We start from the raw sequence: 26332 nt of genomic DNA on the forward strand, positions 1-26332 counted from the left end.
GACCGCGTTCTGCTGCGAACCCCACTGTGAAGAGTTAAAAAAGGGGGAAAAAAAAGGCTTTTAAACCTGCGGAAAGAGAGAAAGATCTGAACTCTGGGCCTGGATTTTCCCACTGAAGGGAAACTTATTGTGTTCCAAATCCTTGGGACCTGGCGAAGCCGTGCGGGAGGGGTCAGCAGCAGGTTCTCCTGTCTGGAAAAAGCTGTCCCTCGGCCTTTCCCCCACCTCGGCGCCCCTTTGCAGTGGGCTGTAAAAAACACATCCCCTCGCGTGAAAACCTACCCTCCTAAAGTGTATTTTTAGAGAACTTTGAGTTCAGGCGTCACGACTGGGGACGGGGAGTGCTGCGGGAGAGGCGGGAGCTGAGAAAGAAGGGTTTTTCCCCCCTTTTCATCAAGCTCTTGCACTGCCATTTTCCCGAGACAGGGAGGGAGCGAGGGAGGGAGCGCGGAGCGACAGACAGCGCTGGCGAGGAAGTTTCTCACGGCAACTGCGGGCTGGATCGGGAACGGAGCCTTTTGTTCCCGGCAAGTTCAGCGGGAGAGAGAGTTGGAGCCTGCTGGAGAGAAAAACCAGCGGAGAAATAAAATGGAGGGAAGTAGGAAGAGAGGAGAAAGAGCCGGTGCTGGGCTGAGATTAACTGCAGAGCGCGGCGCTCGGGTGTGCGCGGCATTTATTTAGAAAGTTGCTGTGGTAGCCCGAGGCAGAAATCCCTCGTTAAGTGCATGGGAATGAGTGAGAGACCCAAGGACACGCAGCGCTGGGCAGGAAGTGGAATTTTCCAAGGGGTTCACATCCTTCGGTGCTCCTTTTGCCAAGATTTGCTCTCCTCGCTCGATGAAGGCTGCCTCCTAGAGACACCAGGGAAAAGGCCTGAAAAATGTGGCGTGCTCTAGGCCTGTTTAAACTGAATAATTCAAGGCTGAGGACAGCCGCCCTTGGAGGCTGCAGCGCGGTCTGAAGCCCAGACGCAATGTGGGGTTCTGCCCTGCCTCCCCTCTGCGTCCCTTCCTCCCTGTGAGTGTTGAAACACGGTGCATGGTGACCATGATCTCGGAATGGGGTGAAAAGTCACCTAAAACCCAGCCCCCCCTCGATTTAATGCTTAGACACACATGCAGTTCATCCCATATCCATATCCACAACTGGTTTTGTCCCCCTGCACACGCAGCTAATCCTTCACCCCGAACCACGCGTGCTCCTGGCGTGTGTGCAGACCCTGAATGTGGAATAAACTTGTCTGAACTAACCCCCGAATCGCTGACAAACATCCATCCCTTTAGCACACACCCAGGAAGGGGGAGCAGAACTTTAATCCCCTCATTATTTGTACGCTCGGTCCAGCTGGAATTAAAAAGCAAGAGCCTGATCTCGAGGAGAGCGAATTTTTCAGCACAAGTTTGGGGTTTAGTGAGGGGTCCCGAAAATACCGTCTGATTAAAAATGTTCATCACCTTGTGCCCTCCCGGCCGGGCAGAAGCTCGGTGCCCTGTGAGAGCGCGGCGTGGCTGTGACAGAGAGACACCACGTGGGAAAGCCGAGTTCGGGATTTAAACGTGCTTTTCCACTCCGGCCATGAGGGAGGGAGAGCCTGAGTTGGGGAAAATAAATAAATAACTCATGGAAAAAAGGCTCCGCGTGGAGCTCAGAAGCGACCTCTGTGGCTGCCGGGGACTGAAGTTCAAGAGCCCCGGGCTGGCAGCGCCGAGCAGATGCGGCTCGGGAAAATCCAGCAGCAGCAGGAATGGAAAAGGGGGCTCGGGGCTGGTCTCCCCGGGAAGCGCCGTCCTGGCCGGGTGGGAGCGGTCCCAGTCCCCAGCGGAGCTGGCTCCGTGTGGGAGCGCCCTGAGCTCCGCGGGGACTCGGTGCCCGAGCCGTGCCCTGTCCCGGTGCCCCCCGGTCCCGGTGATCCCGGTCCTGCCCGGTGCCCGCCCTGCCCGGTGATCCCCGCCCTGCCCGGTGCCCATCCTGCCCGGTGATCCCCGCCCTGCCCGGTGATCCCGGTCCTGCCCCGTGATCCCGGTCCTGCCCCGTGATCCCGGTCCTGCCCGGTGCCCATCCTGCCCGGTGATCCCCGCCCTGCCCCGTGCCCGTCCTGCCCGGTGATCCCGGTCCTGCCCGGTGATCCCCGCCCTGCCCGGTGCCCATCCTGCCCGGTGATCCCCGCCCTGCCCGGTGATCCCCGCCCTGCCCGGTGCCCATCCTGCCCGGTGATCCCCGCCCTGCCCGGTGATGCCCGTCCTGCCCGGTGATCCCCGCCCTGCCCCGTGATCCCGGTCCTGCCCGGTGATGCCCGCCCTGCCCGGTGCCCGCCCTGCCCGGTGATCCCCGCCCTGCCCGGTGCCCGTCCTGCCCGGTGATGCCCGTCCTGCCTGGTGATCCCCGCCCTGCCCCGTGATCCCGGTCCTGCCCCGTGCCCGGCGGGTCCCCGGGAGCCGCCCCGCGCCGGGACCTCTGCGGACCTGGGAAAGTTTAACAGGGAAACGTCAGGAAGCATCGGGCAGGAATTTCAGCGCATCCCGTGTTTTATGGTAGCGTTAACTTTTACATATTGGGAGCAATTAGCGGCGAGGCTGTTAAAAGCCGATTTAAATAACCACTCCCCTCCCCCCTTTCTGTCCTTTCCCAAAATGGTCCAAATCCGGTTTACCTCTGACTCGACCCCCACCGGGGCAGAGGTGAGAGCACAAACCCCACAGTTCGCCCATGTAGGCAGGAAAACACATTAAAACCCGCATAGTAATTAACAGGTCAATTAAAATAAAAATATTTTTGCAATGGTTATTTTGGGTTCTGCCCCCCATCTGCCCCCCAACTTTGTTTTAGTAAAGTGGGGAAACATATACAGAAACCTTCCTTGCAGTAGATGCTTTTTTTTTTTTTTTTTTTTCAAACGGAGCCCAGATGCTGGTCAGGATTAAGGTTACACCAAACACATTCTACATTGCCATTTTCCAAACAGAATAAAGCAGATGGAAAAGATGGAAGAGGATAAAGCAGGAACGGAGCAGCAGTGAAAACTGCAAGCCCTGCACTAACGCTGAGAGGAGTGAGCTGGGATGCCAGGAGAGGCAGAAAGAAAGAAAGCAGGCGTAGCGCCGCTGCATATCACATTCCTCACAGTTAAAACGGGTATCTTTAATTAAACAGCTGTCAGAATTTGGGCTTTAAACCTTGTATTTAAAACGGGAGAAGGAAATTGAGCTGCAGCTGATCACTGCGTCTCCTCAGGGCTCGGTCCTAGGAGATGTGAAAGCCACTGGCCGGGGGCCATCAGAGTACTTAAGTCTCCGCGTAATTTTAAACATCAGCAGCCCCGGTGATTTTAAGGATCTACTCCCTTAAAGTTAGCCGAGCACTCAGCACTTTGCGAGATCCGCCCAGCACACTGAGAGCAGCTCTGAGCTCCAGAACATGAGTATCTGCACATCTGAGAAACAAAGAAATCCTCTTTTCAATAGGCCAAGCATTTCTCCTTTATTTCTAAAAGACACCAGTTTGTCCGTACTGGGAAATTGGATCAGACTGGAATAAAATCTCACGGGGAAGTTAGCAGAATCTGTGCTTAATTGTAAAACACCACCGTTTGGCAAATTCAGATTTTAGGTGAGATTCTACAATAGTGGTTTACTCAGCACTGTGACTCAGTTCCATGATGTGCTTTGAAAATCTCCTCCAAAAACTGACTTCAAGAGATTTTGTTGGTATTATATAGGCACACACATGACACAGAGAAGGAATACACAAACTATTAAATATTCATGCTATGGGGAGAACACTTAGTAACGTCCCTTCATTCCAGCTGTACAAAAGCAGGCACAAATAACGGCTGAAAAAATGAATGACCCAAAACAAGCCAAATATTCCACATAAACACGGCGTTGAGCAGCTTGCAAACATTGGCCAAGAAAGGGTCAAACAGAAATTGTCCTTATCTACCTTTCAGCAGTCTCACATAAACACGTAATTCCAATCTGAATTCTGTAATCAGCCCCCCCGGGAGTGTTGGCACTTCCCACATATTCAGGGTCTCTGTGTGGGGCTGGGACTGATTTTCTGCTCCAGGCCTCCACCCCACCGAGCCCAAACACCTTCTGAGCAGCACAGGTAGGGCCCACAGTGACATTTTCTCACAAACAAAAATTCAAACACATTCTGACCAGCTTTGCTGGAACTTTCAGAGTTCAGCTGTGGGACTGTGAAATGAGGTCATTTTTATCTATCAGTTATCTCTGCCTTGAGAAAGGCCCGTGATCACACCTCAGCAGCAGCACTGCTGGTAGGGGCTGGGATATCACACACATGTTCACTAAAACAAAGGCACTGGCCAGAGCTTCCTCTGTAAAACTGAGCTCCAGACAAACTGAAGAATCGTAAAAGAGACATAATTTTCAAATATTTATAAAAGTACTGAGTATATCTGGCAAAACAAAAAAGAAAAAAACCCCACTCCACATCCAAACATGTAATGGTTGTTGCTTGCATCCCAAGCTTTAGAACTAGATCCTGAGTGAAAGGTGAACACAGAGAGTCATAGTCCTTAGGGCTGTCAGAAAAAGGTACAACTGATGGTATTAGGAAACAAAGTAATTTAAAATATTACTTTTCCCGGCTTCAGGAAACATAGTTACTGACCTGGGGTGTTCCTGTGCCGGGTTCAGGCAGTCAGGGCACTGCAGCAATCCCGACCCTCTGCAATCGCTGCCTTCCTGTTGTTTCACCCACCTGGTCTGTTCTTAGAGAGGATCCTGTGCCTCATACACGTGTGCAGCGAGCCCAGCTTCATGTTCTGCTTAAACACGGGCCCGAGAGCAGTAAATAATGCTGAGGCAGCACGAGGAGCAGAACTTGTGCAGGGCAGTGATGAGCCACGGGCTGCAACCAGCCCCTGGCACTTATCAGCATCCCACAGGATAACGGAGCCCTGGCTCCAGCTGCCACTGCTCCAGAAACTGCTCATTATCATTATGCTTTAAAAAACTTTGCAAATACTTCAAAATTAATTTTTTAAAACCTGTTTAATAGCCACAGCATAGCAACTTCCTTTAAAAACCCAAACCAAAACACCCACCAACAAACAAAACCCAACCAAAACATGAAGCATTGCAGCTGAGTTGTGATGCAAATGAGTGGATTGATTTCCACCACTTCTAGAGGTATAAAAATAATCTAAATTTGACATCCTATTATGGGGAGAAAGGGCAAACCCCACCTCAAAATCAAGGCAAAGATAGTGAAAGCAATGTCCAGAAAATGAGGGACTAATTATCCTGACCACAGTGAGATGCGAAAGTTAAATTATTTTTCCTCAGGAGGGGAAAAAGATGTAGAGGAAAGTAAAGAGATGAAATACAAGAAAGGCTGCAATCATGCCAGACAAAGCTGATGTCTTTGAGAGTGCAGCAAATTTCTCTGGGTAGAGGAAGACACCCTCACCCATCCCCAAATCAATGAAGTGTTTTGTCTGGTGCATCACATAAAAATACCAGTTAAACTGGAAAATATGAAGGTCAGTGCAAGAGAAGTTTTCTGGGTAAAAAAATGACTAAAAATCCAGTGCTGGATTGTGCTGAAATGGGAAGTTTTGGGCCAGAGAGTGAGTGCTTTGAAAGCTCCTGCAGCTTTGGCCTCAGAACTGGTGTTATTGATGGGCTTTAAGTGACACGAGCACAAGGAACTGAAAAAGAGTGTAAATACAGGTGGTTACTGACAACATCCAAAGGCTTCAGTGCAGGAGACTGGAATATCCTAAATGAAGAACTGGATGAGGTTCTGGAACAACACAGGAATCCTGAGGAATGGGCTGGTGGAATGCAATAATAAGATTAATGCAAATCACAAGGCTGTTCACACGGGGACTGACAGCCAAAACTCCTGTAAACTGGGAATTCACCACAGTTTCAGGGAAGGATGAAGACCCAGAAGTGTTATTTAGTCACAGAAAGGAAGATGACAAATGGGATCTAAAGACCAGGTAAGGCACATCCAGATGTTATGGCAACAGCTCTCTTACAGAATTTTGGGTACAGTTTCTGTTCAAGAATGACACATGGAGACTGGAATAATCACAGAAAAGCTCCCTGAGCTGGTTACAAGAGCAAGGAATCTGTCAGGAGAGAAGAGTGAAGCTTCCTTTCAGCAAACTCCAACAAAGAGAGGGGTGATCAGGTGAGTTTGTATACACAGACTACGGCTCCAAGACAGTGTTTGAACTCGAGGGTTGTGTTGGCAACAAACACATATCTAAAGGCCTGAGTACAATTAAAATGATTGCTAGGGTAGGATTATTATTAGAAAAAACAGATTTTAAAGAATCCCTCTTTCCTCAGGGGATCACAGACCCAGTGGAGAACTTCAACTGTTTTGTCATTATTTTCCCCACTTTTAATCAGTGAAATGAGAATAAAATCTCTGCAATATTGTGAAGATGCATTTATGGTGGTTAAAAAGTATTAAGACACTGTAGTGATAAGTGTAACAAAAATCCATTACAATTAGTAATTCTGTATTTACTGCAGCACTTGAATTATGTGCAATAAATAAAATATGGAAGCAAACATCAAATAACCAGGATAAAAGAAAACTCTGAATGAGACAAGAGTTTCAGAAGGCATGTTGTATGATTTGACTTATAATTAGAGTTTGCATCGTGGTGCAAAGAACTGCACTAGGGTGAGCAAAAGTGTGAGAACTGCAGACAGGAGAACTGAACACCCTGCTCAGCTCCCTGGTAAATTCACCCGGGTCACAGGAGCGTGAAGAAGCACGGCACAGAGGGGAATGAATGTGGGCCTGGAGCACACACAGCTCAGCACATTCTCGGTGTCAGACAGTGCTTGGAGGACTCAGCACTGAGCCTTGTGTGGCCGAGCCTGCACACACTGTCACTGTCACCTCCTCTGCTCTGCAGGGGCCTCTTTAAAGACAGAGATCCCCACGGGAACAGCTTCCAAAATCCCAGAGGACTGCAGCTCCCACAAGACCATAAAGGCTCACACCACAGGTCTGGTTTTCCTGAAGCCTTTCTGCTCCCATCATAATGAGCCACCAGGAACACATATCACCCGTTTCTTTCATCTCACATCTCTTCCCCTCTCCACACAAAATGTACCTGCTCCAGCAAAATGGCAACAAACCAGCGCTGCCCTCCTGGGATCTTCTGTCCTAGGTGCCTGCCCACTGGAGATGTTTTCCGTCCCACTGTTGGAGCTTCCTTGGATCTGCCACCTCTTCCCCTTCCTACAAACAATAACACACACAAGCATGGAGCCAAAAAGCATCTTCAGTTCGGGTTTTCCCCTTTTTTCTTTACCTCTTTGTTTTCTCAGTGTTCTCACCAGAGGACACCTCACAGCCCTGAATTGAATCTCCACATCATCAATGTTTTGGGCCAAATGAGAACCCCAGAACTTATTTGTTGGTGTTTTCTTCAAACGCCTTCCAGATTTAATTTTGGCTGGAATATTCTCAGCTGGAATATTCTGTCCTTTTTCAGGTTCCACATTAGAAAATAAAAGCAGATGCAAAGCAACTGGAAAGAGCACAAAGAATGCTGGGAGGCTGAGGAAATCTAACCCTCCAGAACAAACTGGAATGCTGGATTTGCTTAATTAATTGGAAGAAAGAAAAAGAGAAAATTAAAAGGAGAGAACTCATGGTAGAATTGAGAGGGGACAAAATACCAATAGTCCGCTTTATTGGAGGATAGGTCAGCAATCCAAAGTTCATGGGCACTGGAACAGGAGACAGACCACGTTTATTCCTAGAAGCTCCACAACCCTCGGGACTGTACACGAGAAAAACTCCAGGTAACTTCCTAAGCCAAGCACAAAAGGTCATATATATACATTAAAAGAAGATCCCATGACAATATTCTTGACATAAACCCCAGAGTTTTCAGTTAGAAATAATCAGAAATGTGCTCTTCCACAGGTGGCAATGGGCTTCTGCATGCCAAGGGATGTTTGATGGATTTACCACTTTCTTCTTTGTGAACCTTGCAGCCTTTCAGAAAAGAAGTTGCACAGGGAAAAAAAAAAAAAAAAAACCAAACAAAAAACAATGGATGTCAGGAGAAAAGGAGTCGTCTTTTGTCAGGTTGACTCATAGAATCCCCAAATTCCTGAGAATTCCCTGTCAACACACTGTGAAAAATAACATACAGCTGAGTAGCAGAACACCTCTCTGTGGGATAACTGCCCAGAATATCTTGAGAGGTAAATTAATAAAAGAAAGAACCAAGCACTGTGCACCGATTAACAGTGAAAATACCTGAAATCAGCATAACAAAGTGGGGTGAGTGCACTTGTGCTCAGGATGGTTAAACAGCTGTAATTAGATCAAACAAACTAGATTGATGTCTCTTCCCTTTGTAGCTGTGGCCTCAGAAGGCAGGTCAGGAGCTAAGTTCAGTAAAACAGTTTTAGTGCTGCAGCTTTTATCTAACAAGGCACAGCCACACACTCACTCCAAAGTAAATACTACTCAGGAGAACTGCTGAATTCCAAAGAAAGTTTCTAGAGAAGATGCCATTCTTTAATAACAACCTTAACTTTTGTCAGTAATAAAAACTCTCCTAATTAATTCAATAATAGACCCTTTGGATAAACACCGCATAGAATTTTGGTTACAAATTCATTCAAGGCATTTGAAGGTCTTTATTGAGTTGCTCCTCATTCACTTAAAGTGTCTGCACGAAACGGGAGAATTCTAATTTGCTTTGTTCTTTCAGAACCTTTTAATTAAATCTGAAGAAAATCATGTAGAACAACATTTCATGAAATATGGTCACTACATTTCAGAGATGAGCAAAACATAAGGTAGCAGATGGTATGAAGAGGATAAATGTGAAGAAATGTAAATAGCAGGGAACCTCACCAAATCAAAGACACGAGGCAGAACTGAAAGCGCCTGCAGGACCCCAGGGAGAGCTGAGGAGATGATGCAAGCACTGAGCTCAAAGGTACCAGCCTTTCCTCGCTCACAAATGACACAACACCAACAGGAAGCTCTAATCTGGTAGAGGGACCCCTCGTCACTGAGGGAAGTGAGATTGTTGTGAAGGGCCCTGCGAGTGAATACGGGAGGAGTGGAGGGAAACCAGGACAGGTGCCAACAAATGTATTTATCGAACACTCTTGGAATCAAAAAGATACCAACTCTTCAGAATTGTAAGCAATGATGATATTATAAAGGGGCTAATAGTAGGAAATGGCCTTATATTGAACACAAATGAGATGGATTCTTTAAGTCAGGCAGGGGACCAAGCAAAGAGAAGCTTGGTGCCATCAGAAGAGTTGTGAGCAGCAGAAACAGGGTGACTGAGTGGTTGGGAGGGGCTGTAACCTGTGTGTTACCATTTTTTGGTCCAGAACCTGCACTCCAGGTGTCTGAGTTGCTGTGGCTGCACTGATTGCAGCTGGAGCCACCTCGGCCACAACAGAGCCAAAGAAATTAGTGAGTGGATTGTGCTGTGTCTGTGGATCAGAGCAGAGCCTGGTGAAGACCAAGCAACTCTGTCTAACCTTCTGATTAAAAAAAAAAAATATCCATACCAGACCAATACTATCCAAAAGAAGCCACCAAATACTACAGGATGTTTAAGGGTGAAGGGAGACACCCTTGAGGAGCAGGGCCCAGCTGATAACTGCAAATTCAGCTGAAGGAATAGCTGGAAAATGGTGACCATTCTAAACACTTGTATTTCAAATAGCTGGTAAGCACATTCCCACAGCAGAACTCCACAAACCTAAATCACAACTATTTCCATTTTGTATCTTCTTCTGCCCCAAGCTCCATTTGTCTGGGTGATTTATGAAGTGAGCTCTGGCTGTGCAAGGCTTCTCTCCTTCTGAATGGAGGAACAATTCAGATAAGGAACAAATCTCTTCTGAGTGAATAGAGGAAACTGGACTTAACTGCATTGACTGAGGTATTTATTGTACATCTAGGCCAGAGGAAGCTTAGCACTTTTAATACATATAAAACTGCAGAGAGCTGCTAGGAAGAGCAGAAACCAAACAAAACAGATTCACAAGTTCCTTAATAATTTAAATTAAGCCACTAAAGTAACAAGAAAGAAGGAGCAACAGATATTTATCAATTCCAGTGGCTGATTCCAGCCACCCACAAGAACTGAGAAGCAGTTGGCTCTTTGTCCCCTCAGGCACCCTCAGGCTGAGGGACAGCTAAACTGTAATCACATAACCTCCAACGGGCAGTGCTTTCGTGGCTGTTGATTCCATAAATTGTCATGGAAGGCATTGGATATAATTACAGACAAAAAAAATAACTCACAGGCCTGGTCCTGGGCAAGGTGCTTTGGCAACTCAGCAGCTCAGGGGATCTTCAGCTCTTTGGAGGCAGGAGCCCAGTGCTAAGAGATAAACGGCAAGAAATAAATCTCTGTGGTACAGCTCCAACTTACCAGCTCGGAGAAGAGCACATGCAGAACTCCTGAAAGGCAATGAAACTGCAGAATTAAAAATGCTAAGTGTAAACCCCAATATTAAGTCATCCATTTACAATTGTTGGTGGTGAATCCGTCTACTCCAGATGGGAAGAGGTCACACTCTTCTTTTTCCAGGGCAAGTCTATGAATAATTTGAGTGATTAAAGGTCAAATCAGGTGTGAAAACGAAAGACCAGGAAAGCACATGGAAAAGAAACCACACTCACAGAGAGACTGAGCTTTCATTCTGCAATCAGGAAAGGCCCCTTCTATTTCTGTCCTGCCACAAAACACAGGTGAACTCGTACATTTTTTCCTCAAGAGTTGTCACTTTTAAAGGCACATTGAAATCTTATTTTTACTTTTTAGGTCTCCCTTCCTCTATTGGAGATGACCTAAATTTTGAGCTGAAGCACTCACAGCATCCTCGCTTGGAATAGAAAACAACAGCAAAAAAACATCAGGCTGTGAAAAGAGGCAAAATAATAGGAGGGAAAATTACAGTGAAGTCCTCCCTGAATAAGAGGAGGTCACAAATGCTGCAGGAATAGAAGCTGAAGTGGTGCTACCCTGAGCCAGGGGACACGGAGTGGTTGCATTTACAGCCCAGGCAGAGGACAGGTGGGCAGGATGTGAACTGAAGCAAACGGCCGCAGTTCTGGGAATACCCAACAGCTCTCAGCATCCCCCTCCCAACACAGCGCTGCAACAAATGCCACAGACACCAAAATACACCAGCCTCCTGGCACAAAACAACCACCCTGCAAAAACCTGAACGCTTCCTAGGAGTGCTGAAATGGAATTAGACAGCTACACAAATGGGCAGAGCCAAAATTTCGTGTGTTAAATAGAAAAAATGTATGGGAACACATAGAAAGGCCAATAATCTGCAGTAGAGGCTACTGAACATTCATGCAGCTCATCATTAACAAAACAAACCCTGAAATACTGTACTTGCAGATACATTGATTTTGCTTTATTTTATCATCTTAAGCAGCAAACTAAGATTATATAATCTGTGCCTTTTTAAAATTCCATTCAACAGATGTTCATAAACAGACCTGAGCCAAATTTCAGCTCGCCAAAAGGACATTCAGCCCCCAAGAACTTCTACAAATGGATGATAAAGTCCCGCTTTTCCCCTTGTAATCATTGCTTTTCTGAGACACCAAATCTTCTCTTAGCCTCCTTACAAGTTCCCACCAGCATAAAATATATTTTTCATTTCCATTTCCTATAGTATTGTTTTCCAAAAATGGCATTTCCCAGCACAAGACAACTCTCCTTCACTCGTTTTTTATGTCACCTCCTCAATACGAAAGGATTGTCTCAGTGACAAGGCTCTGTTCTTCTAAAAAGATGAAAAAAAAAATCCAAGTGGTACTAATAAATATTTACTTAATGTAAAGAAAAGGGAATTCAACAGTTAAGGATGGAAATTACAGGGGGAAAAGGAAGGTGTTTGGAAAGGCAAGGCTGTAAGAAGTTCAGTGCTGTTTATGAGAACGACTGCTCAATGGCTCCTTCCGGGACACAGCGAGATGACTTCTTTAAAAGGATGGTCTAGAAATACCCCCAAATCACTGAAATTATAAGTCACCCGAGTATTTCAGCTGCAATACGAAATTAAGAAATATCAGGACACATAATGAAAATGGTGGAATGAAACCAGCATTGCACTGACTCCTCCATGTTAAAAGGGGAAGGGGGGGGCTGAAGTGAAAGGTTTTATTTTTACTTAATTACTCTCAGTGCTCCCCGGGGACTCCTTCCAAAGCGTATTTTGTATTTGGACCTAAATGCAAGCAGGATTCAGCCTTGATCTTATTCCTTATGACAATACATTTCTTAAATTAGAAGTCCCACAACTGGAATGTTGACACCACTGCTGGCTCCTGCAGCACCTCAGAGTCCCTCCTGTGTTATCAATCCATTAACCTGGGAAGCAGTGAGAACAGGGGAACACAGACTGTTCAAAATTAAAAAAATCCATCCACTAAACAGTACTTTGTAAGCTTACAGCATCTTTCATCCGTTTCTATGCATGTGGAAATGGGAAGTCTCAAAATACTTTAAAAAAACAACAACAACAAAACCAAACCCACCTAACTTGAAGGTATTCTGAAATGATAACATATTAATTGAGTGAGCATCCACCTGTGATGCGATTCAAGACTCTCCTACTGCAGCATTTCACACATATTCAATCCACCTTCTGGTTACAGCGTGCAAGTTTATGGTATGTAGAAGGAACAGCAGAGCTGGTTAAAGATTTTCTCTTGCTTCACATACTCTGCAAGCTTCTCATTAACTCATACATGACTTTAATCAGTGCTGAAGCACACACTTCCTTCAGCATGCAGCAGGACTGGGCTGGGGAAAAAATTCTCAGTAAAATATTATTGTAACCATGAATTAATAAAAGAGAAGGGCAACGTTTTCCTAAAGTGGCTGCTGATTTTCATCTCTAAAGGGTTAAAACGACCTTCGCTGATCCAGAAGAGGCAATAAAATAGAACTTTAAGGACAAAAATGGAGCACTTCAAGAGATTATTATGAAGAGCCACATTCAAGAAGACAAAACCTTATTCTTAAAGCACAGATGCTTCTGAAACAAGAGATCGCACGTTTTTAACAGCACACTGCCAACCGCTCGTAATGAATAAGCAAAACGAGGGGAATCGGGGTGGTTTTTTTCCCTTTTTCCTTGGAGCTCAGAGGGAAGGGGCATTCACGGATGTGGCAGCAGAGCTGGGTCCGCACTTCTGCAGGGCTGTGGAGCTGCTGCTGGTCGGTGTGTGGGGGGAGAAAACAGAGTAAAGCCTGAGAAAAACCCATCAGAGCTCCTGTCCTCCCCTTGCAGCGTTAATGGGAGGGATAGGAGTCCATGGGAGCTGCAGTGGGGGATGGTGCAGGAGGGGGTGGGGAGAGCCGAGCGAGGCCTTACAACCATCAGCGGCTCTTGTTCTCCTTCCTTTCAGCCTTAGCAGGAGGATGTGAAGCTCATGGAGCCGGCAGCGGGATGGGGAGGGAGGGGGGAAGCAGCGCAGGATCATAGTTTAGCTTTTGTCCCCTCTCCACAGGGTTAATAGGAGGACACGAGTGTCACCGGGAGCAGGGCAGGGCCGGGGGGGCACCGCGGCTCCCCTCAGGGCTCCCGGCGGCGTGTGCTGCCTTTTGTGGGGTCCCGGGCCAAGTCCCGACACCGCGGGCGAGGCGTGGGGAGGGCGAAGCGGGGCAAACTTCCCTCAGTGTGGCGGCCCCGCTTATCCCGCACGGCGAGGCCGCGGTGCCCCGCGGGGTGCGCCGAGCCCCGGCCTTATCTGTGGGGCGCAGCGAGCGCGGCTCCGCGGCCGCGGGCGGGGACCGAGCGAGGGAGGGCGAGCCCAGGTGCGCCGGCAGGAGGAAGGGGGGGCACCGGCAGCCGCTCTGAGGGCGCTCCCTGCCCGCAGCGAGGCGCGGCGCCGGCCCCGAACCGGAGGAAAGTTTCCCCAAACTTTGGCGCGGGGGTCCCGTCCCCCCTCGGCGACCCCCTGACGGCGCCCCCGCCTCACACCGCGGCGGCTGTTCCCGCCCCCGCCGCAGGGGAGGGGGGCGCTGTTCCCGGCTCCGCGCCGCGTTTTCCCGCTCACCCCCCGCTCCCCGCGCCTCCTCACTCCTCCGCGCCTCCGGATCCCTCCGCCGCAGCCGGCGCTGGGCCTTTTTCACCTCCCCCACCCCCATCGCTTCATCCCGATTATCCCGCCCGAGGCTGCGGGGAGGATGCGGGAAAGGAAACGCTTCTCCCACCCCGTTCCTGTAACGGGGTCCCGGCTAAGGGGCGGCGGGACGGAGCCTTTTGCCGAGTGAGGGAGAGGAGGCGGTTGGGACTACTTGGCGTTCCTGCCACGGCTTTGGCGGAAGGAGCGCGCTTGAGCGAGAGGCTGTGCGGTGCTGCGGCTCTCCTCAGCGCTTCCTGGAAACTCCCGCTTAGGAGCGAGGGGGGGCGGGAGCGAAAGAGTCCCAGGCCGGGAAGGGGAGGGGGCAGGGCGCAGCCCCCTCCCCGTGCCCGATGCCCCTCGAGCCCGCTGGCACCCTCAGACCGACCCTCACCCCCTCTTCCTGTGCAGATGGGGCAGGGAGGAGTGAGGGATAAACTCTCTCGTAACTGCCCTGCGGGGTGGTGGGGGCTGAACCCCTTTCCCCCTCACAATCCGGAGGGTGAAAGGGCAAACTCTTTTCCCCTCACAACACGGGGGCTGGAAGAGCAGACCCCCTTTTCCCCTCACAACACGGGGGCTGGAAGAGCAGACCTCCTTTTCCTCTCAAAACTGGGATCTGGAAGAGCAGACCCCCTTTTTCCCTCACAACTGAGATCTGGAAGAGCAGACCCCCTTTTTCCCTCATAACTCGGGGTCCGGAAGAACAGACCCCCTTTTCCCCTCACAACTGGGATCTGGAAGAGCAGACCCCCTTTTCCCCTCACAACTCGGGGTGTGAAAGGGAGAACTCCCATTTTCCCCCTCACAAGCCGGGAGCGCCCCTCTACCCTCAAAACAGGAATGGAGCGCAGTGGGGTGGGGAGCAGGAGCCCGGCATGGCCAGGGGACAGGGGGAAGAAGAGGCCGCCCCAAAAGTGCCCCTTTCCCCCGAGTTCCGTGGGACGGGGGCGATCCCTGGAGCCGGGGCTGGGAGCGGGCTGAGGCGGCGCGGGGGAGGGGAGGCCGGGCTAGTAAATGCAAAACGCTGGTACAGAAGCGTTTTAGCACAATCGGGCTGGAAAGCTCCGACTGCAACGGGCTGAGAACAAAAAAAAAAAAAAAAAAAAAACCAAAAAAAAAAAAACCACAAAAAAAAAAACACACCACGTGAAAAGGCTCCTTTGCTGCCCTCTGCCTGCCGAGGCTGCGGGGGAGCCCGGCCGCCTCCAAGGCCGGGGAAAGGCTGACATTGCCTCAGCGAAAAAACGGAGGAATCCGGGCCGGTTCGCACACCTGTGATGCTGCCACAGAATCAATTAGGTTGGAAAAGACCTCTGAGATCATCGAGTCCAACCTTTCCTGGGTCTGGATGCAGTGAGTTATCCTTTTTCCTACGTGTGGATGTGCTCCTCTGTTCATCTCACTTCCAAACAACTTCAGTAGAGGGTAAAACTCCTTCCCATTAGTCTAGGCTGAAGGATTTCTCCAGGCCGAGAGGGTTTGGGGGTCTGCACTTTAATACTTGAATTATTTAATGACACAACAGTACAAATGCCTAACATATGCAGGCCACTGAAACAAAAATTTTTAAAAAGTGGAAAAAACAGGAGAGTAGAGCAAACGTGCTGATAAATGCCTGTAATACACAAACAGGGGCAGTAAATACCGTGTGGTTCATTAGATAGGGGCTGGGGCGATCCTGCCCTGCAGTTAAAGGCCTCTCACTTCCTCTGCCTTCTGCAGAGTGGTGCCTTGTACCAGCTTCTCTCTCCCGCTCTACCCGTTCCCGGTTTGCCACCCTTTAAATGTGGAGCTGGATCCTCTCTGGTGTTACAGTGCAACTCTTTGATGCCACAAGCCCCTTCCTCCACTGAATCCACAAGTTTCGGGGATGCTGGGACTACACAGGAAAGGCAGGCAACACGTAATGAAATTATGTGGAAGAGAAAGATCCATTAGAGCTAGGAGATACCCGTAAATCCTGTTAGCAGCCAAGCATTTCCATAGAAATTTCCTGATTCTAGATGCCCAGCACCTTTCCTACGCTTCCATTTCCTTAACACCATTCCCAAATCCCTGCGTGGCTTCATTTACAAACCTAAACCCCAAATGTAAATTGAGGGGGGAGGATCTCTTTGAAGTCAGTCTCCTTGGATTTTAGCTCTAAATTCTGTAGTTCAGGGTCTACCAGAAAGGGCAGCCTCCAGCTCTTGGACCAGGAATCATTTCTTGGCTTTAGATTCCTCCAGCACCACTCAGTTAAAGATGAGCTGTGTTAATATCTTTTAGTTGCGTGCTCTTTGTTGTACTTTTATTCCTTTGCTCTTTGTACCCCAGTCAGTGCAGAACAGCTTGTAAATACATGGATTTATTCTGTCAGCCTCACACTCTTCCCTTGAACATCAAAATATTAAAACACAAAAGCTCCCCGATTACTCATCAGTAGATCGGTGACTTTACACACAGGCAGCTTTCTGTGGAGTAAATTAAAACAACTCCTTGAAAGAATTTGGACTGAGATGTATTGTTTCCAGATTCCCAGGAACTGTGAGGGACAACGTGCCCAGCACCAGGATCCTCAGAGCAGCTGTGAAAGGTAAAGATACACCTTGAGAAATCTTGGCTCCTGCAATTAGGTCCAAATTAATTATTCTGGATGAATTTTGTTCAATTAATGATGTTAATTGCCTGCCTGGCAGGTTATTAAGAATTTGAAACCATTTAATGACTGGTACATAAAGATTTTGCAGTTGGGAGTGATTTTTTGATAACAGACGCAATACAAATCCCTGTCCGGCTTCCCAGCTGTGTTGGCTCCTCGGTGCCAGGTGGAAGGGCAGTCCTGCTTGGTTTGCAATTGTGTTTTAGGTGATTACCAGACCCAGAGCACTATTTACACCTGTATTTTTAATGTTCTGGCTGACAACAGTTAGTATTTTTAAAGTTATTGAAGTAACTCAATCCTAGCAGACATTCTGCTGAATCCAGACTATCAGGATCCAGTAAAAAAGGGGTTAGTTTTATAAAGCTGAGCACATTTTGACCAGGGAATGTTGAGTTTATGGGCCTGGAGTACTTGAGACTCACTGCATCTGAAGTGCTATCACTGAAATATCATTGAAAGGCACTGCAGGAGACTCTGCTTTTCAGCTTCCAGCCTTCTGCCAGGTCTCTGGAGGAGGATTAGGGAAGTTTGCAGGAGCTTCCCAAATGGGAAAGGAAAGAAGGTAATTTTGATGGTGCATTTGTGAGTCAGAGGCTGAGGAAACGTTGTCATGTGAGGGGAATCCCACTGTTAAGGACAGAAACGTTGCTGTGCTCAAGTGGAAGCCCCAATAACGCTGCTGCCCAGCCCCAGCTCCCACGTGGTGAGGTGGAGACGCCTCGGAGATCATCCAGCCAAAGCAAACACGCTGGTGGAGTCAGGCAGGTGCGTCTGGAGGAGGAGGGTGTTTCAAACACACTCCTCAGCCCTCCACATGACCTGTCTGGCATCAGGCAAGGCTGAGTTGGTCCTGAGGCCAAAGCAGGAAAATGCAGGTGGAGGACAGAGGTGTCTCTTCTCCATGAGGAGGAGAGCACAAGACAGCACAGAAATTTCCTAGGCATCCTGCTCGTTTTTCATTAAACACCCATTAGTAAAATTGTTTTCTCTGCTTTTGACAAATCAGTCCAAGCCCACACACATCCTGCAGGATACATTACACTGAGGGCTTGAGCCTCTTTCATTTCCCAAACAGCTCTGTCACCCTGTTGGTGATCATCTACCAAAGCACTCCATTGCACATCCCTCATGGCACAATAATTCCCGATATTGACACCCTTTGTAGTGAATGGAAGATGCATTCATGGGTAATCCAGATACAGTGTAAGCATCAACAGAAGTGGCTGAACTTGATTCGCATTTTCTGATGCTGTCGAGTTACCCTTTTACAAATCTTTTTGATGTTCTCCTGGCCTCAACAGATTTAGAATGGCATTTCAAAGACCACTGATGACACCATTCAGTAGCTGGCAAGACAAAGAATTCATGGATGGAGTTAATAAGGGGGATAAAAGCAGTCTGTGCCCCAAACCCAACATTTTCACAGTGCACGTGGGCTGGTTGTGTGAGCCAGATGCAGAGAGCTCCAGGGATGCTACGCCGCAGTCCTACAACCCTAATTCTTGCGCATTTGAGGCTGTATCTGATTAGGCATTTCTGTATTTTCCGAGTATGTAATTATCTAGCACAGTGCGTGCGAGTCATGGAGTAAACCCAGTTGGGAGTGGAGCACTGGGAAGGGGAGAAAAGGTCTGTACGTGGGTGGGTGGGTTTGTCCGTGTCGGTGATTGCAGCAACCCGGGAGTACAGCGTGGAAAAAGCCTTTCCTGGAAAGAAACTGAGATGAAATCCCAGCATTGTGCTGCGAGCAGTTCTCACCTCCTGTAGACCACAAAGGAGGTGATAACTAGATCCCAGATCCTTGTAGGATTCTCATTAGGAAGCAATTCTTTACTCAGAAGGTGGGCAGGCCCTGGCACAGGGTGCCCAGAGCAGCTGTGGCTGCCCCTGGATCCCTGGAAGTGTCTAAGGCTGGGTTGGACAGGTTGGAGTACCCTGGGACAGTGGAAGGTGTCCCTGCCCACGGCAGGGTGTGGGATGGGCTTTAAGGTCCCTTCCAGCCCAAACCACTCTGTGGTTCTGGTGGGCTGTGATCCAGAGCACCTCCGTGGGTACAGTCCCAAGCAGGTGACAGCTGAGGAAATAGAAGTTTCAGGCTTGTTGAAGAATTAAGGAAATCCAAGTGTCCTTGCTGCAAATACAAGGTAAATTATTCATTCTCTCTCTCTCCCCCCTCTTTCCTCCCTCTAGTTCAGTTTTTCTTTTCATGCTTTAATCGTTTTGACACCAAGCTGTACAAAAGTAATTTAAAATTAACATGACTGACACTTGGTAGATAGCAGGACCCAGTGCAGGGCTCCACCTTCTGCTGGGAACTGCGGAGAGGGGCTCTGGATTGGCTGCAGGACCTGAGGCAGCTGATGGGGACTGAGGAAAAACACGGCAAACAATTAATTTGCTAATTTAGTTTTCTGTTTAATTTGAGACCAGAAAATTGTCAGGCACTCATCAGCCCACGAGCAAGGCTGAGTGGACTCAGGGCAGTGCTGCACTACTGGCAGCAAGGAAGGGATGTGTTTGATTAGCCAGCAAAGCAATTTCTCCTGCGGTACCGGTGGCATTTCACAGCATGTTTGAGCTCTGAGGTTCTGCGGTGTGGCTTTTGTGTCACCTCTCCCCAGTTCGGTGCATTTAGCACATCTGACAATGGTCTTTTTTAACTGGGAAGGAGGTGACGTGGACATGTGTGCTGCAGAAACAGCTGGGAAAAGTTGTCACGTCAAGCACAGAAGGCGCTGTGCACAGCCCGTCACTACCCCGGGACTGCCGCACCATGCCTCGGCCAGCCGGAATGCTGACAGGGAAAACGCACACCGTGAGCGTAATGGACCTGGATCAGGGCTAATGTCCTCTGATGGGGAAAGAAATGCTCTAATTTGATTTCCTCCCTTCAGCTGCAGAGTGTGTAATTTCAGATCTGCGCAGAGCGGGCCCTTTACGCTTTGGTTTGGGCCTATTTTTGATTGATTAAATTGAATTGTGTCTATTTATTTCACGCATCCAATTCAGGATTTCACTAGTGGCTTGTCAGAGCGAGAACGTGCACATTTATCGGGAGTGAGAAACTCAGCACAGCGCTCAGTTTCCTCTGATACCTTTTGCCGGGATTTGGTGCTGTGCGGGCGAGTGGGTGTGCGAGGAGCTGGGAACGTGTGAAATCAAAGAGCTGGTTGCCAGCAGAGGGAGCGTGGGGCAGGGCCGGGTTCAGCGGGGAGTCGGGGGGATGGAAACGCGACCGGCTCCCGAGGAAGCTTCACAGCTCTCTGATAGAAAATCTCGAGACTGTCGGAACATCAGCACGATTTGTTTCCTTCATCCAAATTAACCGAGAGATGGGATCTCGTTTGCAAATCTGAGACCTTCTTGGCCTCCCTAATTCACAGATTCCCTCTTCCCGGCTAAGTGATGCTCCCGGGAAGCCCAAGTCACTAGATGGTACTGTTGCTGTTCAATATTGACGCCTCCGCGGGCCAGCTCCTCGGGAAACTCGCGTTTCTGTCGGGAGGGAAGGACGGCAGTGTAATTTGTGAGGGAGACATGAACGAGGAGCTGGGGAGAAGAAGTAGGTCAGAACTGCTTCCTGGGATTGGGCTGTGGGAGGGGGAGTGGAGGGGTGGCAAAGATTTTGTCACGGCTGGTTTACTTCCAGGTTTGCTGCCCAGAGGGGCACGGGGTCAGGCCCTCATGTAAACTCTGTAAAAGCTGGGTTTTGGTCACCCTCACTCGTGGTTACACCCACGCAGAAGGACGAGCCTTCTTTGGCCACAGCCTGGGGAAGTTTTGTCACTCTCTGACCTCAGGGCACACAGAGTCACCTCCTGGCAGGAGGCGACACAGCAAATCATAGGATCATAGAAAGGCTGATTTGGCTTGGAGGGAGCTAAAGCTCATCCCATCCCACCCCCTGCCACGGGCAGAGACACCTTCCACTGTCCCAGCTTGCTCCAAGCCCCATCCAGCCCGGCCTTGGACAATTCCACAGATCTCCATCTCTCTCCTAAAAGCCAACCCGCAGCGAGGGGCTGGTCACACAAACTCCTGGAGCGCTCTGAAATCCCCCCGAGCTTCCCAATGACATCACTGCTGGGTGCCATCCCCGTGAGGAGGTCACCACGCTCCCCGGCGAGGGTAACAAACAGGTTATTGTGCTCTGCGCTGCAAACGAGCCCCGGCCCCGGCCGAGAGCGGAGCAGCCGCTGCCTGCCCGGCCTGCGCTCGGCTCTCTGTTCCAGGAGAAAGTCAGGCCAATTAAATCAGGCAGCATTGAATCCCTAATTGACATAAATGAGACAGACAGACAGCTGGGAAGACTGGGAGGAGGGGAGGGGAAGGGGAGCAGGTGCCTTGGATGAGAAAGAGATGGAAATACACCCTAATAGGACCACAGCTTTTCTTATTCTGTGTGTTTACATTAGCCAGCAACATCATGGGAAGTGTCTGAGCCCCTGCTGGAGAGAAATTAGTGAAATAAATACAAGTTACAACCATTGTGGAGTTGATTAGAATGTTTCTAAAAATCTCCAAACAAATCTAAAGGAAAAAAAAAAGATCACCCTCAAAAAGACGTTTGAATTTGTGTAGTTAAATTAAGAAATCTGGTTTTTCCCATGCAGTTTGAACATGAGGCCTTGCAGCTGAACAATTACAAAATCATTTTAAATCACATTTGTTTAATTTTCCACATCTAAGCAGTGCTTGCCAGGTATTTCCCCCCTCTCCTTTTACCAGGGAGTGCTCTTTTGTCTTTAATAGACCTTTCAAACACTAATTTATACAGAAATAAGTTATTTAAATTCGTACATTTCAGAAGGATGAGGCACAAAGAGGAGGAACTCACCCAGGTCCCACCCGGCACTGCAGAAGGAACCAGAATTACCAGCCCTCGCTCTGCCTCGCCCAGGGTGTGCCCTGATGGAAACAAACTGTTGGACAGTTTCTCCAAACACACCTCTGCTGCTGCACAGGTGAGAAGCGAAGGTGGAAAAGCATTCCTGAGTGGATGCAGGTAACATGGAGGGGGGAAATACAGTTTTGTGGTGCTGGTGAGTCCTCCAGTAGCACGGCAGAACAGCAATTTGGGATCATCTCTGACAAACCAACCCTATCCTACTTTTAAAATAATCAAGATTTGCACATTGTGATGTAAGAACCAGAAATGTTTTTAATTTACATTTCCAGAAACTTTTGCGATCTCTTTCCGAATATTTCAACACATTCTCCTTCCCCATTTTCCCAGCTGGGATAATTTTTTGCCAGCACAGGCAATTCTTCTCGGTATCCATGGGAATTGCCTCCATAATTAGACGTGCACCCAGTGCACAGATCAGAGCGCTCCAACCCAGCAGCTGGAACTAGGAGGCAGGTCTGATTAAATCTGCTCTGCCACGAGGAGAAAAGCCAGCTTTAATGAAACATCACAGGACTCCCTACCCCGTCTTTAAACAGGGCAGGAAAAGGGACTCTGGGATTACTTTGAGAGTGGCTGCTCGTGGTGTGCTCACAATTCACAGAGCAGAAAGCGAGCACTGAGGGATCCAGGGCCTTGAACCTGGGGATCTGCCTCATTAAAAAGGGGCTGATTGCCAGCAGCTTATTAGAGGGGCTCACAGTCTGCCTTCAGAACGGCAGTGAAGGTTGGAGGGGTCAGCAGGTGCAGATGGAGGGTTTCTCCTTAGGAGTTCTCCTCAAGCCAGTGAGATCAGAGTCAGCTTGTAGGGGAACAGCTTGTCTGGGTTTCCTGCCCTGCCCAGCAGTGATTGTTTGTGTGGATCCACCAAAAGACACAGAGCCAGCCAGCAGCTTTTTTTTTTAAATCCCAGAAGGGTTTGGGTTGGAAGGACCTTAAAGCCCACTCAGTCCCACCCCCTGTCACGGGCAGGGACACTTCCCACTATCCCAGGCTGCTCCAAGCCCCGTCCAGCCTGGCCTGGGACACCTCCAGGGATGGGGCAGCCACAGCTGCTTGGACAATTTTCATGGAAAGTAAATGACTTCTATTCCTGCACACCCAGTTCTGCAGGTACAGTGTGCTCTTCAGGAAGGGGAGCTGCTGAAAGAGGCAGATGGTCGGATAGAAATTATTAATCCCATACAAGTTTTTTATCTTTAGTTGCTGCCTCCACTTGGTGTCACAAACCCCACGACTCCTGGGGGCTTCCCCTGTTTAAAAACAGAGCTGGGAGTCGGGGTGGAGCAGGCATGTTAAAATTCCAAGTGGTTTGGTGGGTGGGAAAATAGCGACTTTTAACAAATATGCCGGGGCTGGGGGATCAAACAGGGCTCTGGTCTAGACAGAACCGCACTCCCCGCCTGCCTCAGAAGTTCATACCCCAGCAGCTGACAGAATTTAGCATCTCGTTTCCCTAACAGGATTAAAATGCAGCTCCGTGTCCCGGGTTCTGACAGCCCCTCGGGTCTCTGCGCGTTCCAAGGCACGTCTCCATTGCCCCTGCTGGAGTCGCTCCCTTTGGAACCGCGGCCCTGCGGACGGCGCTCCCGGAGCCCAGCAGTGCAGGTCGCTTCAGCTGGGTTTGAACTCAGCCCTTCCTGTACTTCTATGATTTGAATATCATTTTCACAGCCCTCGCAAGCAGCAGATGAATGAGAGATTCCTGGCTTCGAGTCAAAAGCTGCCGTAATTAAATGTTTATAAAACACTTTAAGCATGCGAAGTGCTGTTATAGACAAGGAACCAACAGATCTGGCAGATTGGAGCCGGATTTTAAGGCACATCAGCAAACAGAGCCCATTTCCCCCACTAACATCTCTCTTTTAGAGCTGCTAGCAGAGGGTTATAGAGGCCATCACCAGGATCCTTTTATTATAACCAGAATAAGTGGAATCAGAATCACTTTCTTTCATACGAATATGTGTAATTCAGAAGGTTTCCCCTCTATAAGAACTCTCTGAGCAAAGGGCCAGCTTGCTGTTCAGCTCGGGAAGGAACTGCCCCGTGGGAAACAGAAATTACTGCTACTTCTGATCTCACATAAAACTGGAGAGCTTCCACCTGTTACAGGTTTCTAACACCATCTGCTGTTTAAAAGGAAGATGGCATTGGAGCTCAGCAGCACCGAGAGCTTGTTTGATAAACCGTGCGCGACACCAGCAAATCTGGAACGTTTCTGTAATTGCCACAATTCCTTTTTTTTTTCTTATTTCAAGCCCTGAACATATTTTGACTTGATCTTCATTATGAGATGAATTATTTCTTCGCCAGAGGAAGCAGAATCCCAGTGAGCAGCAGCTGAATGTCAGGTCTCCAACACTTCAGTTTTCGTTCCCAGCCATGGGGCTGTGTCATTTCAGCACCAACACAAATTTCAAGCAGTGTCACTCTCTCCAAAGCTTGGCCCAAAGAACCGAGTTAAAAATGTTTTCATAGGAGAGAGCCATGGTCTCCCTGGGGTATGAGGAGCTCAAAGCTAATAATTCTTTCTATTAAAAATAAAAATATTGACCTTTTGCTGGCTTACACTGCTGCCTGTAGGACAGAATAAACATTCTAACCAAGGATTCTTCTGCTGCTTCCTAATTGAAAGAGATACAAACTTTTGTCCCAGGAGAAACAACAGAACCCAGGAGCTCATTACACGTTTAAATTGAAGGGCTCACAACTACTGCTCTTAGTTTTGGTTGCAGATATTTGTAATAACAATTTTTTTCTAAAACAAAAAGACTTTTCTCCAAAGGAGTCCCTGGCCATTCACCCTGAGACAAGCAGGGGTTTAGACAAAACCCACCCAAAATCTCAAAATCTAACACTAAACAGCTCTGGGATTCTTCTCCAGTCTGATCCCATCAGCCCAGTTACAGCGTTACCCCCACCTCTCGCATTTCTCACCCCTCCACACATCATTTAAAGTCAGTGGCTCCTTTTGTGAGCGGTCGGCTCCTCACCCCGGCACTTTCCCTGCACTTCGACAAAAGAGACCTTTTACATGTCAATTTATTTTCAGACAAGCATATCTGAAAGGGAGTTTCCCTCCGGAGTCGAATTAGTATTAATGGCAGGTGTTCAGTGGCACACAAAGGGAGGGAGGCAGCGCCTCGGCTGAGCTGAGGCACTAAGACAGCTTGATGTTTTAATAACCAGAGGCAAGGAATGGAGTGGCAGCGGACCTGCGGCTTCCCCGGTGTGAGTGAAGGTTTTATTCAGAGCCCCCATGTACTGCCGAAAGAAGATCTTGAAACATTTTAAATGTTTTCTTTGCCTTGAAAGAGGGATTAAATTGTTGAATATTCCATGAAAGCGCAGCATCCACCCCACATCCCGTGGAACTCCCTCGTAGTTACCGAGCACTTCCGAAGCCTCCCGCGGCCTTGGGAAGCCACCACGAGGAGGTGGTGGCACCAGGAGGCCTCCAGCTGCACAGTTCACCATCCCCAGTGCCTAGAGACGCTGAAAGAAGAATTGCATGGACTAACTCAAAGGTGGGAACTTGGAGAGGGATCTGCATTGAAGTGTAAAAAGTTAAAACCACAGATCAGTTGCTCAGTGAAGTTGCACTATGAAAAAGAAAGAGAAGATGATTGCTGGGAAAGCTACTGGCCTTCAGTTTTAAAGAAGCTGAATGGGAATATTTCCCAGGCCAAAAGACATTTATTGATGCCCTGATGAATTTCACACAGGTCAGCAAGGGAAAGGCACAGCTACACAGTGGGAAGAAGGGAAACCTCCTCTCAGCTGGGTCAGCCCCTTACAACAGAAAAATGGCTGATTTATGCCTCAAAATAGGAAAACTTAACCTGTATTATACAGAAACAATGCTATATAGAGCTGTTCAATATTATTTTTGGGCTCCTTGACTTTGGATCAATATGCTCTTTCTGCACAGGTTATTTCTAGGTAAACTCCACAATTTGAGGCTGGATTCCAGGCTTTCTGCTCCCTTGAGCTTTCATTCAGACCTCAAGGACAAGAGCTTAAAGATCAAATCCACAGTTAAGTACCCAAACTAATAGAAGTAGCTTTCCTAGTAAAGATGTCTTTATGTATGGAAGTTAAATCCATTTTCACCCCTTTTAAAACAAAGACAATTTGTGAATGACCCCAAACTCCTGTAAGAGCAAATCACTTGGTCTCTTACCCCCAAAAAAGCATTGGATACCCAACTTTCACCTCAAATAATGCAGTTTCAGTTAATATGACAACAGTATTTCAGCAAAGGTCAGGACAAAACCAGAAAAGGAAGGAAAGAGCCCAACCCGTCACAAACACCTACAGCTCTCATATACCGAAAATTCACAAGTCCATTTTTATTGAGCACTGGAATTAAAAAAGTAACAGCACCTGGTTGATCCCGAACTAAAAATCAAGGGTTATTTTTACTTATGGATCACTCAGAACAACGTGGTTAAAAGCCCCCTGGAGAGGGAAGTGTAGCCCTTCTTGTTCTCTCTGTTCTCCAAAGGGATGGAGGTTTCAGAAGCTCCAGCTGCACCAAGCACAAAGTTCTTCTGATTGGACACCCCAGGGTGGCAGAGGGCTCCCAGTTTTGGGGTCTGATATCCCAGTTTTGGGGTCTGGCACCCCAG

At 48.5% G+C, this 26332-nt stretch overlaps 1 protein-coding gene and 2 long non-coding RNA genes across 3 annotated transcripts in view; 1 reads left to right on the plus strand and 2 right to left on the minus strand.

Moving 5' to 3' along the window:
- Window positions 1-626: 626 nt before the first annotated feature.
- LOC136371360 (uncharacterized) lies at window positions 627-14028 on the minus strand. The gene is made up of 5 exons (XR_010745330.1): window positions 10297-14028; window positions 9749-9850; window positions 7112-7733; window positions 1455-1591; window positions 627-851 (listed from the first exon to the last, which is right to left on the minus strand). It is a non-coding gene; the product is annotated as an uncharacterized lncRNA (long non-coding RNA).
- A 1151-nt stretch (window positions 14029-15179) lies between these two features.
- Window positions 15180-24308, plus strand: LOC136371359 (uncharacterized). Its single transcript, XR_010745329.1, has 3 exons — window positions 15180-15504; window positions 21603-21759; window positions 23960-24308. It is a non-coding gene; the product is annotated as an uncharacterized lncRNA (long non-coding RNA).
- A 1721-nt stretch (window positions 24309-26029) lies between these two features.
- Window positions 26030-26332, minus strand: part of RPS6KA1 (ribosomal protein S6 kinase A1) — a 32915-nt gene continuing 32612 nt past the window's right edge. The window contains exon 24 of the mRNA XM_066335435.1: window positions 26030-26283. The gene's annotated coding sequence lies outside the window, so the exon portion shown is untranslated. The remainder of the gene's footprint in view (window positions 26284-26332) is intronic.

Source organism: Sylvia atricapilla, chromosome 24 (assembly GCF_009819655.1).
Source record: "Sylvia atricapilla isolate bSylAtr1 chromosome 24, bSylAtr1.pri, whole genome shotgun sequence".
Lineage (NCBI taxonomy): Eukaryota > Metazoa > Chordata > Aves > Passeriformes > Sylviidae > Sylvia > Sylvia atricapilla.